Here is a 16984-nt window from a genome sequence, read left to right on the forward strand (position 1 = left end):
CACTCCTGTTAGAATGGCTACCATCAAGAACACAAACAACAACAAATGTTGGCAAGGATGTGAGGGAAAAGGGAACCCTCATACACTGCTGGTGGGAATGTATATTAGTACAACCACTATGGAAAACAACATGGAGGCTCCTCAAAAAACTAAAAATAGACCTGCCATATGATCCAGCAATACCATTCCCAGGGATATACCTGAATGAATGTTAAAACAGGTTACAATAAAGGCAACTGCACACCCCTGTTTATTGCAGCACTATTCACAATAGCTAAGCTATTGTGAATAAGATGTGCGTAAGATGCCCCACAACTGATGAATGGATAAAGAAAATGTGTTATTTATATACAATGGAAATTTATTCAGCCATAAAGAAGAATGAAATTTTGTTTGCAGGTAAGTTGATGGAACTGGAGAGCTGCATGTTAAGTGAAGTTATCTATGTTCAGACAGCCAAAGGCCTCATGTTGTCTCTCTTACATAGACTATAGGCCCAATACAAAACAACAGTATTATGCAAAACAGGTTACACTAAGGGGAGGTCACAAAAGAAAAGTCACAAGAGTAAAAGAAGGAAGTAAGGTGAATATGGCTGATGTACTTCCAATACAAGAATGAATACAGAATTTTTAAACTGATTGAAATCACCATAAGAAGGGACTAATTAAAATAGAGGGGATGAACCAATTTGATTCCATGTATACATGGAAATGTCACAATGAAACTCCCTGTATAGGTATCTTATACAAACAAAAATGTCTTTTGTCAAAAACAGAGAACAGGAAGGTAAAACAGTTGCTGTCTGGGGTTTGGCACCAGTGGGAAAGAGGAGATTATAAGGAAAGGATGTAGGAGGGTGAATATGGTGGAAATATTCTGTACACGTGTATGAAAATGGAACAATGACACCTGCTGAAACTCTTCCAGGAGTGGGGGGAGAGGAAATAAAGGAGAATGATGGAGGGAGTTAATTCAACTATAATATATTGTAAGAACTTTGGTAAATGTCACAATGTACTGCTAGTGCAACAATAATAATAAATAATAATGATAATAATAATAATAATAAAAAGTTTCTGTCGAGCTGGAGATGTAGCTCAGTGGCAGAGCACTTGACTAGCCTGTTGGAGGCCCTAGGTTAAATCCCCTGTATCACAAAAATAAGAGTATCATATTCGTGCAGACAGGATTGATTTTAATCACCATCCATCACATGAAATTTGATTTAAGGTTAGATTTTATTTTTGAGATAGTGTCTTGCTATGTAGCCCAGGCTGACTTGAATCTCTTAATTTTCCTGCCTCAGCTGCTCAAGTGCTGGGATTACACACACCATCACAGCAAAAGCTGTTGTCTTTTCCGTGCTGGAGGGCTTTTCATGCTAGGCAAAAGTGCTGCCATTGAGATATACTCCTAGCCCTATCTATGTCCTTTTAAAAGTGACCTGTACACTTCTGAAGTCTGTTGTATCATAGGTCTGCTGAATCATAGGGAAGTGCTGGGCCTGGTCCCATTGTCTCTGCAGACTGTGTCTCCTGGAGTTGGGCAGAGATCCTCCAGGGTTGCAGAGGCACTGGCTGCCTGGACCTCACATAGTCTTCTCTCAAGAGGGAAATGTTTCCTTGAAAGTCCTAACAACTGGAGAACAGTGAAAACATTTTAGAAGAAGGTAACACTGATCTCTTGTGAAGACCTCATGTAGTTAGGTGCTTTTCCTAATGGTCAGCTCACAGTTGAAACAGGTGGAAAGGGATTTGATCTGCAGATTGTCAGGATGAGGTAATTTTCAACAGAGGTACATTTGGAAGTATGGGGTAGGTATAGCAGAGGGTAGAGCCAGTAAGGGTCTCTTAGTGATGCTACAAATGTTCAATTTTAGAGCAGTTGAGAAAATAAAGGTGAGCACTGTAAACAAAATACTTTTAGAAAAATATGGCCTTTCCTGCGTTCACTTTCCCCTTCATCCTTTAGCCCTCTGTCCCCACAGAATAGAGAGAAATACTATTTGTTTTGTTAAGATCCTCTAAGGAATACTTAAGTAGAATTCATGACTGTGTATAGAAAAAATGTTTTTTTTTTAATTTTCATTAACCTATAACTGCAGCTTGGTATTTTCTTTAATTATGAATGTTGGGCTATCAACATGAATAACAATGAGAGAGATATTCTCCAAATAATGACATTTGTTTTGGAATAGCAGACCATCACAATGGGAGTATGTGTGCCATAGTAAGTGATGTGTTTATTCAAGGAGGGTGAGGCAAGGGAAGGTTTTTGTTTTTTTGGCAGTTCTGGGGTTTGAACACAGGGCCTCACACTTGCTAGGCAGGTGCTCTACCAATTGAGCCACTCTGACAGCCCAGTTTTGTGTTGGATTTTTTTCACGCCCTGTTTCCCAGGGCTGGCTTTGAACTATGAACCTCCTGATCTCTGCCTCCTGAGTAGCTAGCATTACAGGCATGAGTCACAGTGCCTGGCTCAAGGGGAAGTTTTTAAAGGCAAAAGTGAGGAGGATTATGTAAGACATTTTGAAATAATGCCTGTCAACAATGATTAAAAACAAGAGTGGTGCCAGGCTGAGTTTGAACAGAAAGTCGATGGGCAGATGTCCTTGAAGAAGTATTGTTTGTGCAAGTGTGGTTCTAGCAGAGCTTTTGCAATAATTACTGTTAGGTAAATGGGAACAAGTGACTCCATTTTAATTCTGACAAAGGTGGTTTTTCACAGGGATAAACCCTAGTAACATTATTTGCATTGTATTATAGATATTCAAATATACTGAAGTATCATTTTCACTTATCACTACTACAGAATTACAGTACTTACTAGATATCTGTGGGGGAGAGATAGGACTAAGGTTTGAACTCAGAACTTCACACTTGCAAAGTAGGTATTTTACCACTTGAGCCACACCTCCAGTCCAATTTACTCTGGTTATTTTGGGGGTGGGGGGTGTCTCTCAAACTCTTTGCCTGTGCTGACCTTGAATTGAGATCCTCCTAATCTCAGCCTCCCAAGTGGTTAGGATTATAGGCATGTGCCACCATTGCCCAGCACTTATTTGATTCTTTTATAGATCTTGCTATATAATCTATTCAAGAAGCATATATACTGTAGGATATGTCATATATTTAGATTTTAAATATTTTGTTAACTGTTCCTATGAACTGAATTGTCCTCTGCAAAAGCCATATGTCGAACCCCTAACCACCAATATTGCTGAATTTGGAGACAGGAACTTTATTGAAGTAATTAGTTTAAATGAGATCATAAAGATGGTGTCCTAAGGTTAGAAGTGTGACTCAATCAGTATAGGGCTGGCCTAGCAAGTACAAAGTCCTGAGTTCAAACCCCAGTACTGCCAAAAAAGAAAAAAAAGAAAAGAAAAAAGATGGGGTCCTAGCCTGATAGGCCTTATAAGAAGAGAAAAATATTTCTCTCTCTCTCTCTCTCTCTCTCTCTCTCTCTCTCTCTCTCTCTCTCTCTCTCTCAACCTCTCTCTCTCTCTCTCACACACACATACACAAAAGGCCATGTAAACACACAAAGAATGTAGCTTGTCTGCAAGCCAGGAAGAGAACTCTAACAAAGAACCAAATCTTTCTGCACCTTGATCTTTGATCTTAGGCTTCTAGCCCCAGAACATGAGAAAATAAATTCCTGGTATTCAAGCCTACGGTATTTTATAGTGAAAGCCCATACAACTGTATTTCATATAATTAATGTTTTAAAACATATACATCTTACCTTATACACTCAAAATACTTGTCTGAGAAGGAGTTTATAGGCTTCCCCAGAGTGCCAAAGAGGCACACGGCTCAAAAGCCTTCAAGAGTCCTTGGGTAGCTGGCTTTCATGGACTAGGCTGCCCATATTCCTTGCCTTCCTCCATGCTAGACCCTGCGAATTAAATCAAACTCCCCAGCCTGACTAGCATGAGTCTCAGTTCTGGTCCATGAGCTGTAAGAAGGGCCCAATGAGGTGCTTCAGGGGAGGAGTTTCCTCAGGAACAGATACAAAGCTTCTTGTACATAGGAATATCTTTCTCTCTGCTAGGAACATGGTGAAATGACTGGATGTGGAAAGATCATTTTGAAACTGAAAGTCACACATTGAGGACAGCAGGCTTATTAATACCCTGAAACCAACAGCATCAACATTAAAATGGCCACTTCTGGGCTCTTTGTCAAGTGAGAAAAATCAACACCTGTTTGGATAAACCTCTGTAATCCAGTATCTGTTATTTGCAGCTGAAAGTAAAATTAACTGATAATATTAGCAAATTAAGACCCATGTCTAACAGTGTGTTTTCAAACTCGGATCCCCAACAACAGAGTCCACGGATATGTTCTTGAGAATTTGAGAGATCTACAATGCCATTTTTAGTGTTCATTGTGATGGTAATCCAAAGTATATATGCAGATTTTTCTGTTATTGGGCCAAAATTTGCACCTATGAGAGATTTTGTAGACTAAGTCAATGCTTTTCAAAGTAGGGATGTGATATGCATTTCTGAGAGTCCTTGCATGTGGAATCTCACTGAAACTGGAGTTTTGGACCCAAGGCCCAAACTCTTGAAAGTCCATATGCTAGGTCTGGCCACCTGCCCCTAAATGCCAAATGAAGAGGCATGGCAAAGGAAGAGAAAGGAGATTTCTTACACGGCTCAAGACATACTGTGGGAAGAGGCAGAGTAAGAACTCAGACCATCTTCAGAGTACAGACATGAGTTGTAGGTTTAAGTAGACAAAAGAACTGGGGGCAGGGACAAAAGGAATGCATAGTTACAGTCACAGGTGTGGTCTGGTTGCTCATTATCTCAGTCCTTGTTCTGGGAGAGGTTCTGGAGTTGCTATTGGTGTCATCACTTGAGTGACATAAACTAGTTCCCATGAGACCATTGCACCTTCTCCAGGGTGCAGCCTCTTCATTATAGGTAACTGTCCTTATTTGGAGGGGTGATTCTGTCCTGCAAGTCTCTACTGTTCCTTACGGGAAGTTTAAGTCCCTTATCATAAAGATGTTATCAGTGCTGTCATTTCTGGAATCCAAGAGAATGACTTAAAATGAGGACAGATACAAAATGGAGGCAGGGATGCCAAGATCCTGTTTTTAGTTAATTTGTAGGCCCAAGTAAAAAGTCAGTGCTTTTCAGCAAAAGCAGTTTTAGCACCTCTTACACCAAGAGTTTGTGCCTTGGGTCCAAAACTCCATTTATCAAGCAGCTTGTCTTTTGAATTTTTGGGGGGCACATTGGTCCAAAGTTTTCTTTCAGTGAGGCAGTTGCCCATTTTGAAAGTTCCTAATGTGTGCTTGACCTCTCCACAAAGCTTCCTTCAGTCATGCCTTCCTTCCTCCCAATAGTGTTGAAGTGTTCTCTCCCTTCTGCTTCCTTTGTTTCTTTGTTTTGTTTTTCATTTTCATTAGCATATATTTGGGGGGATTCATTGTGACAAATCTGACTAGCCTTACATTGTGCCATCGTTTCTTGGTTAGGTTGTCCCCACCATTTCCCCCATCTCAACCCTCTCCTTGCCCCCCTTAAAATAGTTGAAAGAGGTTTCATTGTTCTATTTCATATATGTATACACAGTGCATCAACCATATTCCTTTACCTTCATCTCATTCACCCATCCCCCTCCCACAAATACCCCCTGCACCCCCTCATGTGTATTTTGTAGTCCTGTCTTTCATTTTTACTTACAAAGTCAGTGTTCAAAGAAGTTTCTCAATGTAACTCAGGTGTGAATATATTTTACTCTGGTCAGTTCAGTTCCCTCTGTTACTCTCCCTTACCTCTTCCCTCCTGTCCCCCATCATTCAACAGCTTTCAGTACATATTGTTATATCATCTACCTGCAGAGATGTGATGTCTTGCAATATTGTTGATGCTCTATCATTCTTACTTCCTCTTCTTCCTTCCCTGAGTCGTTCCACTGTTACAAACACGTTCTACATAAGAGTGTGTAAATAGTCATGTTTATTTTGTGTATATGTTTATCTTTCAGATCTGCCTTCCCCACAGGAGAAAAAACATGTGGCTTTTGTCTTTCTGAACATGGCTACTTCACTGAATATGATGTCTCCAATTTCATTCTTCCTTAAGACTGAAAAAAACTCCATTGTGCATATATATCTATACACACACCCACACACACATCATTTTTTCTTGATCCAGTCATCAGTTGTAGGGCATCTGGGTTTCCACAGCTTGGCTATTGTGAACACTCCTACAATAAACATGGGTGTACAGGTATCTCTATTGTATCCTGATTACACTCCTTTCAGTGTATGCCCTGGAGTGGTATCACTGGAGCAGTGGCAGTTCTAATTTTATTTTTTTAAGGACTCTCCATAGTGGTTGTACTAATTTACATTCCCACCAGCGGTATACAAGTGTTCCTGTTTCACCAGATTCTTGCCAGCATTTGTTGTTCTTGTTCTTGAAACTAGCCATTCTGACTGGGGTGAGATGAAACCTTACTGCTTCTTCTTTTGTGCTTCCTGTTTACCCCACAACAGTCCTGCCATAGACATGTTTCATTTTGGACTTACCAGTGTCCTTTCCTTGGGCAGCTGCCCATCCGGTGTGCACTGGCCACTGAATCTGGGATTTGACCATCAACATCAACCACTTAGAAGAGCTCCCAGCACAGCCTGCACAAGTTAGGTGGCAAAGGGGCTACAGGCAGTTGAAGCTAAGTCACCCAATGACAGTGTCCCAGAGAAGCGGACCACAGGGTTTTCTTTCCTAGAATCTCTGAGCTGCCCTGTTCCTGTTCTTAGATTTCAACTTTTTCTTTTGATCCAGTGAATGGCCATTTTGGAACTCTAATGATGTTTAATCTTCACCAGGATTACATGCTTGTGGCATCCCCAGAAAGTATGTGATGTCTGGAATTGCTTGATGGAGGTAGGGAGACTGGCTATAAGATACCAAGTTCATATTCTGGGCTATCAGGAGTCAGTTGTAGTGCACAGGGGCAAATCAGCTAGCCATATTACTGCCTGTGGCTCCCTGAGGCTTCTCTCCTACAGGACAGCCTAAGACCACAGCTAAGACCTGGCTTTACAAACACTTCAAGGAGATGGGGACTACTGGGATTACAGGAAGCCGACATCAGTCCCAACTTCAAGTGAGAGAAAAGTACTGTAAGTCTCAGCTCTTTGTGGAACATGAAGTGAATCTTAGGGTCTTGGCTTGGTATTCTCAAAGAGCCCTTGCAGTTTGGCCTAACATCTGTGAAAAATAATCTCCAAGACTGATTTGTCAGGTTCCTGAATTGCAGCACAAGTTGACTTCATTATTTCATGGTGGTTTTTCGGTGAAAGTTATGTTAATTCCGAAAAGATGACTGTCAGCTTTGGGGCAAGTCAGAACTCTCAGAGACTGAGAGTGTCTCTCCTGGGTTAGCAGGCTTTGCATTACTGTAACAAACACTTGAGACAATCAACTTATAAGGAGGAAAAGTTTATTTTGGTGCACAATTTCAGAGGTTTCAATCCATGGTAGGTTAACTCTGTAGCTTTTGGGCAGGTGGTGAGGTAGTACATGACAGTGGGAGCATGTGGGGTAGGAAACTGTTTACCTTTAAGGAAGTGGAGAGGTCTGGGGTCCCACAGTCCTCTTCAAGGGCTGTCCCTAATGTTCTAAATTCCTTCTGCTAGGCTCCACCTCCTAAAGCTTCCATCACCTCTCAGGCTTACTGTCTGACCCAGGGACCAAACCTTTAACAGTGGGTTTTTTAGGGGGGACAATCCATATCCAAACTATAGCGCCCCTGCCCACCATGTTTCCTTACCTCATAGAAGTTGCCCCTCATATAGACAAAGTCAAACATTATTCAATTGCTCCAACATTCAGCTTAGTAACCAGGATTCAAACTTGATCTGGGGTATATGTGTTATATATGTATGTTGTGTGTGTGTGTGTGTGTGTGTGTTTGTGTGTGTGTGTGTGTATGTATGTCTATACTACAGAATCAGAGTAAGAAAGGGCAGAATTGTAAGAATTCACCTGGTGGAAGGTGAGTGATTAAGAAGAGGGTGTACACTAAGAAGAATTTAGACCTGATTTTGGATTGGGATGGAATTGTTTATATGGTTGTCCTCACCAGAAGTTCTGCATTCAAGATGCTAAAATGCAGCTGATTGTAATTCTAACCAGCCATCACAAACCAACAACACATAAGAAAAATAGCATGAAAGATGAGGGAAGGGATTTAAAAACATCAGAATAAGCACACAGACATTTACCTGTTACAGATGTAGATGGCTTCTGTGATCATGGATCCAGGTGATCCAAGCTACCCGTGATGAATTGTGTACAGTTGACTCACCCGGCTACAAAGTCATTTGTGCCCAGGAGCAGTGTAGCATCACTTGGTGGGAGTCAATACCAAATAGGATCTGGTGAGCCCCTGAAAACTCAAGGAAACATCTGGAAGTCATGGGATTGCATTGCTTACCTTCTTAGGTGCCTTCATTGCCACTGTTCCATCTCTGCTCAACCCACAGATAGGATCACATGGAGGAGGTCCCCATGGCCAACTGAAAACTGAAAAAATAAATAAATAAAAAGGAAAATAAAGGAGCCTGGGATAAAAATATTGACCCCATAAAAGAAGTGATCAGCTAAGGCACACCATCCATTTCAGGTGGCTTTGATGTACAATAGAGGAGGAAAAACTGTCCTCCAAGTAGGGTTGATTTCAATAGAATATCTCAACATCCACTCAGCTTACAAACCAAGATGTCCAGAGCTTCAGACATGCCTACTCCTGTTGTGAGGAGAAAATTAATCAAGAGTGTGTAAGATGATATCACTAGTCAGTATTTTCCACTGCTCTTGGCCTCAGTGTCTCTGTCAGCCATTTTCTTGTGAATGAGACAATATAAGTAAGTAAGGAATGGCTGGCTGGCCTCTAATACTTTTCAGCAACAAGATAGAGAATGCAAGATCTTTTGTACACGTGATTGCATTTTAATTCACTAGAAATTTTAAACTTCTTTTTTGAAATGTTTGCTTCCTTCATGGAGTCATTCTAATAAATGCAAACCAAACAGTACTTAATCTTGTCTTAATTTGGATGTCTTTGGGTTAGGGATACAGCTCAGTTGTACAGTGCTTGCTAGTATTTGCAAGGCCCTGAGTTAGATGCTCAGCACTGAAAAAAATACTTATTAATTTAGACGTCTTTGATGGCTTAGCCAATGTTATTGTAATGACTTTTCTTTTATTCTGTCTTTTTAAAAATTATATTATTGTTGGACAGGGTGGGGGTGCATTGTGACATTTATAAAAGTTTTTACAATTATCATAGCCAAATTCACCTCTCCATCATTCTGTAATGACATCTTGATAACAGTTTCCCTCCAACTTCCAGTAGAAATAGAAATGCTGAAGACTATTTCTTTTGAAAATAAAATAACAAAAACTCAAGTTTTGATTTTTTAAAATCAGGGAAGTATAAAAAAACCTGAATAAACTTATTTTAGGAATCAAAGTGACTTTTTTTTAGCAGGATGGGATTTGAACTCAGGCTTCATGATTGCAAAGCTCTACTGCTTGAGCCACACCTTCTATTTTGCTGTGGTTATTTTTGAGATGGAGTCTCATGAACTATTTGCCTGGGCTGGCCTCCAATTGTGATCCTCCAAATCTTAGCCTACCAAGTGGCTAGGTTGTGAGCTACCAGCGCTGAGCTCAAAGTGACTTCTTGTAGGGAGTTTCTAATCCTACCAGCAATGCATCATTCATGCAGTATTTGTAACACACCATTTCTGTGGTGATATTTAAAATTAAAAGCATGAGGCTGGCAGAGTGGCTTAATTGGTAGAGTGTGTACCTAGCAAGTGAGGCCCTGAGTTCAAATTCCAGTGCTGCCAAAAAACCAAATAAAAATTTAAAATTACCTATGAAATGCTGTATGATCCTTTCTTTTATTTTTATTTATTTATTTATTTTTGGTTTTGGGCTGGGATTTGAACCCAGAGCTTTCCACTTGCAAAGCAGGCATTCTACCACTTGAGCCACATATCCAGTCCATTTTGCTCTGGCTGTTCTGGAGATGGGGGTCTCTTGAACTATTTCCCTAGGCTGACCTTGAACTGAGATCCTCCCAATCTCAGCCTGCCAAGTAGCTATGATTACAGGCATGAGCCACTGGCACCTGGTTGTGATCCTTTCTTTCAAATAATATGTTGCATATATATTTTAAATGCTAGGACAAATACAAATGTATATGTTGAGATAAGTTAACTTTGCTAATTCAAATAATTTTTCTCCCAGAGGGATAAAGAATGACCAGCAAGTTAACTTCTGTTATTCAGAGGATGCTTTTATATTTTAAAAGTTATTTAAGTTACTTCTCAAAATCACTCAGAAGGTATTTCTAGATAATGTATATAAGGTGACCAACTGCTATGGTTTCAACATTTTTTGTCCCCAGTGAAACCCACTTTCAGACTTAGTTCCCCAATGCAACAGAATTGAGAGGTGGGACATGATGAGAGGGGCTGTGGACATGGCAGGGGGTGGGAAGCTCTCATGAATGGATTATTGCATTTCTTGAATGTGTTCTTGCTCTGGCAGGACTGGATTAGTTTTCTTAAGATTGGGTTGTCATGAAGTGAGTTTGACTTTCCTTGGCTCTTTCTTGCTCTTTCTTTACATATGTCTGTTTGTCCTTCTCCTTTCCTGCCATGCATGGAGCAGCATGAGGCTCTCACCAGAAGCTGAGCAGACATAGCACAATGCATGCTCTTGTACTTCCAGAACTGTAAGTCAAAGCAAATCTCTTTCTTTTTTAAATTATTCAGTATCAGGAATTCTGTTATAGCAAAAGTAAACAGACTAGTGCTAAAACAGGGAACAGGGACTGTCCTGGGAAAACTATGTTGAGTTGGTCACTGTACACACAAATGACAGCTGGAGAGGGAGGGAAGGTGGGTACTGGACTCCCAGGTATTTTGCCTCTGGACATCTGTAGCCTCACACCAGGACCATTGTGGGGAAAACACTATGAGGGAGACAAACAAGGGCCTTGTCCACACTGAGTTTCCAGTCTCCATTCTACAGGACAGTCAGATGGAAAACACATCAACTAACAGTATGACTGCAGTAGAGATAAGAAAACCACTCTTGGTGATGTGATCATGGACCAAGGGGAGGCTGGGTGTTGATTTACAGCAGGTACCTAGAAAAGGCCTTACTCTAAAGTGACCTCTGAGCTCACACCTGTGTAACAGAAAGGGGACAGCCAGGGGAGGAAGAGCATGAGATCTCGCAGAACCTAGGTTGCCAGAAGCCATGAGGGCTTGTTGAGGGGTTTGGATTTTATTTGAACTACAACAGGATACCATTGTGGGATATTAAGCCAGATGGTGGCCTGATGTGATTTGTATTTTAATTTTCAGTTTGCATTCCTTATAGGACTTGGCTGTGCAACTAAGGGACACAAACAGCTTCAGGACATAACACCTTTCCTGTGACATGCCCACAGCAACCCTAGTAAATCCTTGGCCTTAAAGGGAAATAATAATCATTGCTATACAAACATGAAGAAAATAATACCGAAAAATTATTTACGGCTTTTGAGAAAGATATTTAAGTAGGTTCATTGAACGATTTGAAGGAAACCTGCAGAGGCAGGTGACGAACTACAACAGTCAGCACCCACATTCTAAAGCCTTTTATAAAATGTGTTTTGGATCAATCTTGATCTTTTTACCCTATCTTCTCATCCTCTGCAATTCTGAGAACAGCCACAAGAGGGCTTACTTCTCCTAAATTTATGAGCAGCAGCTTTAGAGAGGATTCCTTCCTCTCCTCCTCCCTTTCTCTGTCTTCTCTCCTTCCCTCTCTCTTTTGCTGAGGGTTTGTAGGCAGTGGCGTTCTAAGTAAATGCTTAACAACTGACTCTGGAGGGGTTGGAGAAGCCCTGGTAGTATATGATGATTTTCTTGGTGGAAATATTCCCCAGCATCGGATTCTAAGCCATCAACTTTGCAGAAGGCTCGCAGGAGTCCTAGTAACTTAACCCCTGGGGAAAGCGGGTTTGGCTGGTCTAACTCCAGATGTGGGGAACAAGCTTGGGTATCAGAAGAAGATAACCAGATACTCTTAGGAAACAGAATCATGATTAGGAGAAGATAACTGGAAAAGAGTTTTCCTGAATCTTGGTGTGTCCCATTAATACCTTTTTATAGTAAAAATTACCTTTCCTTTATTTGTTTGTATTATTATTTGATTGCATTAATAATTTTTAAACTAACAAATTAAGTAGTAAAAAAAAATACCTAACAGGCAGCAGAGAAATGCAAAAATAAGATATCTTTCTTTAATTCAATATTAAAAATGGTAGAAAATTATCCTTTCTAAGAATAAGTACAACTGAAAACTTTGACTCATGTGCAAATAATACCAAATTCTAATGAAATTCAACACTGTTTTAGCTCATCATAATTATATTTATTCTAGACTTTGTGTTACTGACTTAATTAACAGCTAATCAACAGAACTTTAGGAAATAGAATGTATGTTTATCTTGGGATAGCAAATATACTTGTTGTTCCAATAGGAATGCAGCAGGTACTTAATTGCTTTTGCTGAGAAGCTCTGAGTTTCTATTTGAGCCTATGAATTAACTGAAAGCAGGACAAGAACTAGGCACCCCAGTCTCCTTCTGTATCTGTGTCTTTTGTTCTAAGCCTTTCACTTTTCAGGTACCTTGAAATTCAGGAAGAACATGACTGATTGATAGCATCTTTATAAGGAGAAAACTGCCCTGAAGGAAAGGAACAACAGAATCTTCTGGGGGATAGACCACCAGGCAGGCAACAATAACTCACTTGTCTTGACAGCAATAACAACTTCACCAGAACCCCTCCCAAAACAAGCACTGAGATAATGATCTACCAGAACACACTAGTGACCAGGATTGTTTAACTATGGCAACTTTTGTCCCCTGCCCTAATTCCCTTTCTATTTAAACCTAAAGCTCACATCTGTACCCCAAAGATGACCGAAGATGGACTGAAGTGTTTTCTTTGCTTCTTCTTATTGCATGTCCTGGTCTGTGTAACAAATCTCCTTTCTCTGTCCTTCACCATTACTGTCTTTATTTGGTGTACAAAGGATGAATGGACCTGACATGTGGAATCCCTGAAGTTTATGCCTAGAACCTAAAACTTTGCTTTTTATAAATACAAAGCTTTCAGTATATTGGGTAAAAAGAAAAATCTTTTAATTATTTGACTTGTGAATAATTTGACCTTGAAAACTGGGCATGGTTGAAATTTAAAACAAAAATGAAAGTTTAAATTAAGGGGAAATTATTAGGACAAAAATAAAAAGTTAGTAATTTCATCACTTACAAATCAACATACAGAGGAATGATGTCAATGTTTGGCAGAATAGGAAACTTTAGCTCTCAACCTCCCACAGACACACTGATTTTGGCAACCACCCAGGGTCAGGAGAACATTTGTAGGAGCCTGAGAGTTCAGCAGAGAAGCCTTGGTACCCCGTTAAAGAAAAAGAGATCTACTTTATTTGTATAACAGTTCCTACCCCCAGCAACAAGAACCTTCTTCAACCAGTGATTTCTCCCACGGGGGAAAATGAGAGACTAATGAGTTCCTGATTTCCCCAACCAAGTGGGATCCTGCTTAAGAGACCAAATTCTTTCTTGAAAGATTTGGGTAAAGAAATAGTCTGGGGCTAGCTAGGAACAGGAAAAGGGGGGCTCACTGCAAATGGAGCACAAAACTCAACAGAGAGTCATGGATTCTACAACTATCTTGCAAACTCTGTCAAAGGACTCACACACAAATTTGTAGAATGCATTACTTGCAGACCCCGCTGCCATAGTCCATATGTGCCTCTAGAAGCACCCCAATGACTGGTGCTTTCTGTGCACCTCTCCAGATGGTACACGTGCAAACAGACAGCCCTACTCTGCAGGACTGGGAAAAGTTAATTAACATTGAGCACTTCAGGTCACTGCCCTACTGCAAACAAACAGGAAGCTCTCAATACTTGAACTAGCTTGTGAGATGGAGAGAAGGCATACATTCCTAAGACTCTTCTACAAGAATGAACAAAGGAGTAGAGTGGGTGGATCTATAGAATTCAGTGAGGGAGAGATTCCAAGATGGCGGCTAGAGGTAGGAAGCAGAAAGCGACCCTCCGATAGTGAAATCTTGGAGAGACGCTGGAGACACACTTTGCAGGCATAATCACCGAGAAAAGGCATAACTTTGACTCCTCCACACCTCCAGCCGGCGCAGAGAATCTCCACTTCACGTTAAACGGAGAACCAAGGAGGCCCCCGGGCCGCCAGTGGCCGGCGCCCATAAGGCTTGGGAAGACGCGGACCAGGTGAGCTTCGCGGTACCGCGGTTCCCCCACAGACAAGCCTGGGCCAGAGCAGCATAGCCCCCTGGACAGACTGACCTCCACCCGGGAAAAAAAGAGAAACTGAGTACTAAGCAATAAGAACAGTTAAGACACACTGGAAAGAGGGTGGGGCGCCCTGAGTGCTGAAGATTGGGGGAAGGGAATCCTTCCCGGGACTGTAAATAAACGAGCCGTGCGGGCTGGAGAGGCTCTGGCGGGAGCGGGGCGCACCAGCAACCAGGAGTGGGGACGCTTGTGAGAGGAGGGAAGACCCACTTCCCACGTGAACTGTAAATAAACACGCAGGCCTGACAACGCGGGGCAGTGTCGCCTTTCCCAGTGTTTGGAAAGGGAAAAGCCTGTAGCAGAGGCCCCCCTCCCCCGCACAGGAGAACTCTGAGCAAACAAAGCCTGTGGGACCAGGTGAGTGCTAAGCTCACCCCAGAGATCTGCATAAATAACGCTGCCAGCTACAGGCTGAGAGCAGCAGGCAGGCAAGCCACAGTTGCAGATTCCACTCTCAGAACTGCCTCCAGACGCTTTTTTTTTCTTTTTCTCCCTACCTTTGATGAGAGAACAACCGAATTACACCTGCAAGCCGAAAAACTTACTGAAACTGTATTGCATTTGAACTGGGGACACTTGGTGGGGCTTTTTTTTTTTTCTTCTTCTGTGTGTGTGTGAGTGTAGTTTTGTTCTACTTTATGCATCCCCTTTGATGAGACAACTACAGAACAACATCTGAGGCACCAACTCCAGGACTGGAGATTGAGACGGACATCCAAATTATTAAGACTGAAATTGCATTGCATATAAACTTGAAAGTTTTTTGGTTTTTTTGGGTTTTTTTGTTTTTTTTAATTTTCTATTTTCCATTTTATTTTAATTCATTTTTATAAATAGATTTTACTTTCATATACTTATTTTTTATTTTTTTATCTTTGATTTTCAATCCTCTCTCTGTCACTCTATTGTCTGTTCAGCTTACTGTCGATTAGTACACTAACACTCCCTGTTTATACCTTTGAAACTCTCTTGTCTGATACCTTGTTCTGCTTTCTCCCTCTTGTCTGTATATTTGTTTTCCTCTTTTCTTTAACTTCTTGCTTTCCATCTCAGCTCACTCTTCCATTCTCAATATTACCATTGTTATTATTACAAGCTAGAAAATACTTAATTACACACAGTACAGGGACAGTAACAACACCAAGGACAATGACAGGAAGACAGAAAAAACAAGGAAACCAGTTTCCCCACAGCAAAAAATTAGTACAGGAACCAGAGGGGAATGAAGAGAACAGAAACTCAGAGCCAGACTCCAACAAAATGAAGATAAACTATGCCAAAGGACCCAATGAAGCCTACAAGAATAATTTAAAAGAAGACATACTACAAGTACTCAATGAGAATTTTATAGAGATGATACTGGATAGGGTCAACCAAAATGTACAGGAGACACTCAAGAAATTCCAAGACAATAAAAATAGAGAATTTGAAAAAGCAAAAGAAGAAATAAAGGAAACCATAGAAGCACTGTATAAACACCAAAGTGAAAGAGAGAACACAATGAATAAATGGATAAATGAACTCAGGACAAAAATAGACAATAATAAAGAAGAAAACAGCCAGGATATGGAAAACCTCAGAAAAAAGAACGAAACAGAACTGCAAAACAAAACGGAAGGCCAATCCAGCAGAATAGAACAAACAGAAGACAGAATCTCAGAACTTGAAGATGAAATGGTAATTAAAGGAAAAACTGAAGAACTATTAATTAAACAACTCAAGACCTGTGAAAAGAAAATGCAAAAACTCACCGACTCCATCAAAAGACCAAACTTGAGAATCATGGGCATCGAAGAAGGAGAAGAGGTGCAAGCGAAGGGAATGCGTAATATATTCAACAAAATAATAACGGAAAATTTCCCAAATCTAGAGAAAGATATTCCCATACAAATGCAAGAGGCCTCCAGGACACCAAACAGACCAGATCAAAATAGAACTACTCCACGACATATCATCATTAAAACAACAAGTTCAGAAACTAAGGAAAGAATATTGAAGGCTGCAAGAGAGAAAAAACAAGTAACATACAAAGGTAAACCCATCAAAATCACAGCAGACTTCTCAACAGAAACATTAAAAGCAAGAAGAGCGTGGGGTGAGACCTTCCGGGCACTGAATGAAAATAACTTCAACCCCAGGATACTCTACCCAGCAAAGCTATCATTCAAAATAGATGGAGCAATAAAAGTCTTCCATGATAAGCAGAAACTAAAACAATATGTGACCACAAAGCCACCATTACAAAAGATTCTGCAAGGGATCCTGCACACAGAAAGTGACACCCAACTTAACCATGAAAAGGCAGGCAGCACCAAACCACAGGATAAGAAAAAGCAAGACAGTAGAGAGTAACATCAAGTTAGGTACACACAATCAAACCTTCAAACAACTAAGATAACTAAATGGCAGGAATCACCACATACCTATCAGTACTAACACTTAATGTTAATGGACTTAATTCACCCATCAAAAGACACCGTTTGACAAAATGGATTAAAAAAGAAGATCCAACAA

The sequence above is a fragment of the Castor canadensis genome, chromosome 13 (genome assembly GCF_047511655.1).
Source record: "Castor canadensis chromosome 13, mCasCan1.hap1v2, whole genome shotgun sequence".
NCBI classification, from domain to species: domain Eukaryota; kingdom Metazoa; phylum Chordata; class Mammalia; order Rodentia; family Castoridae; genus Castor; species Castor canadensis.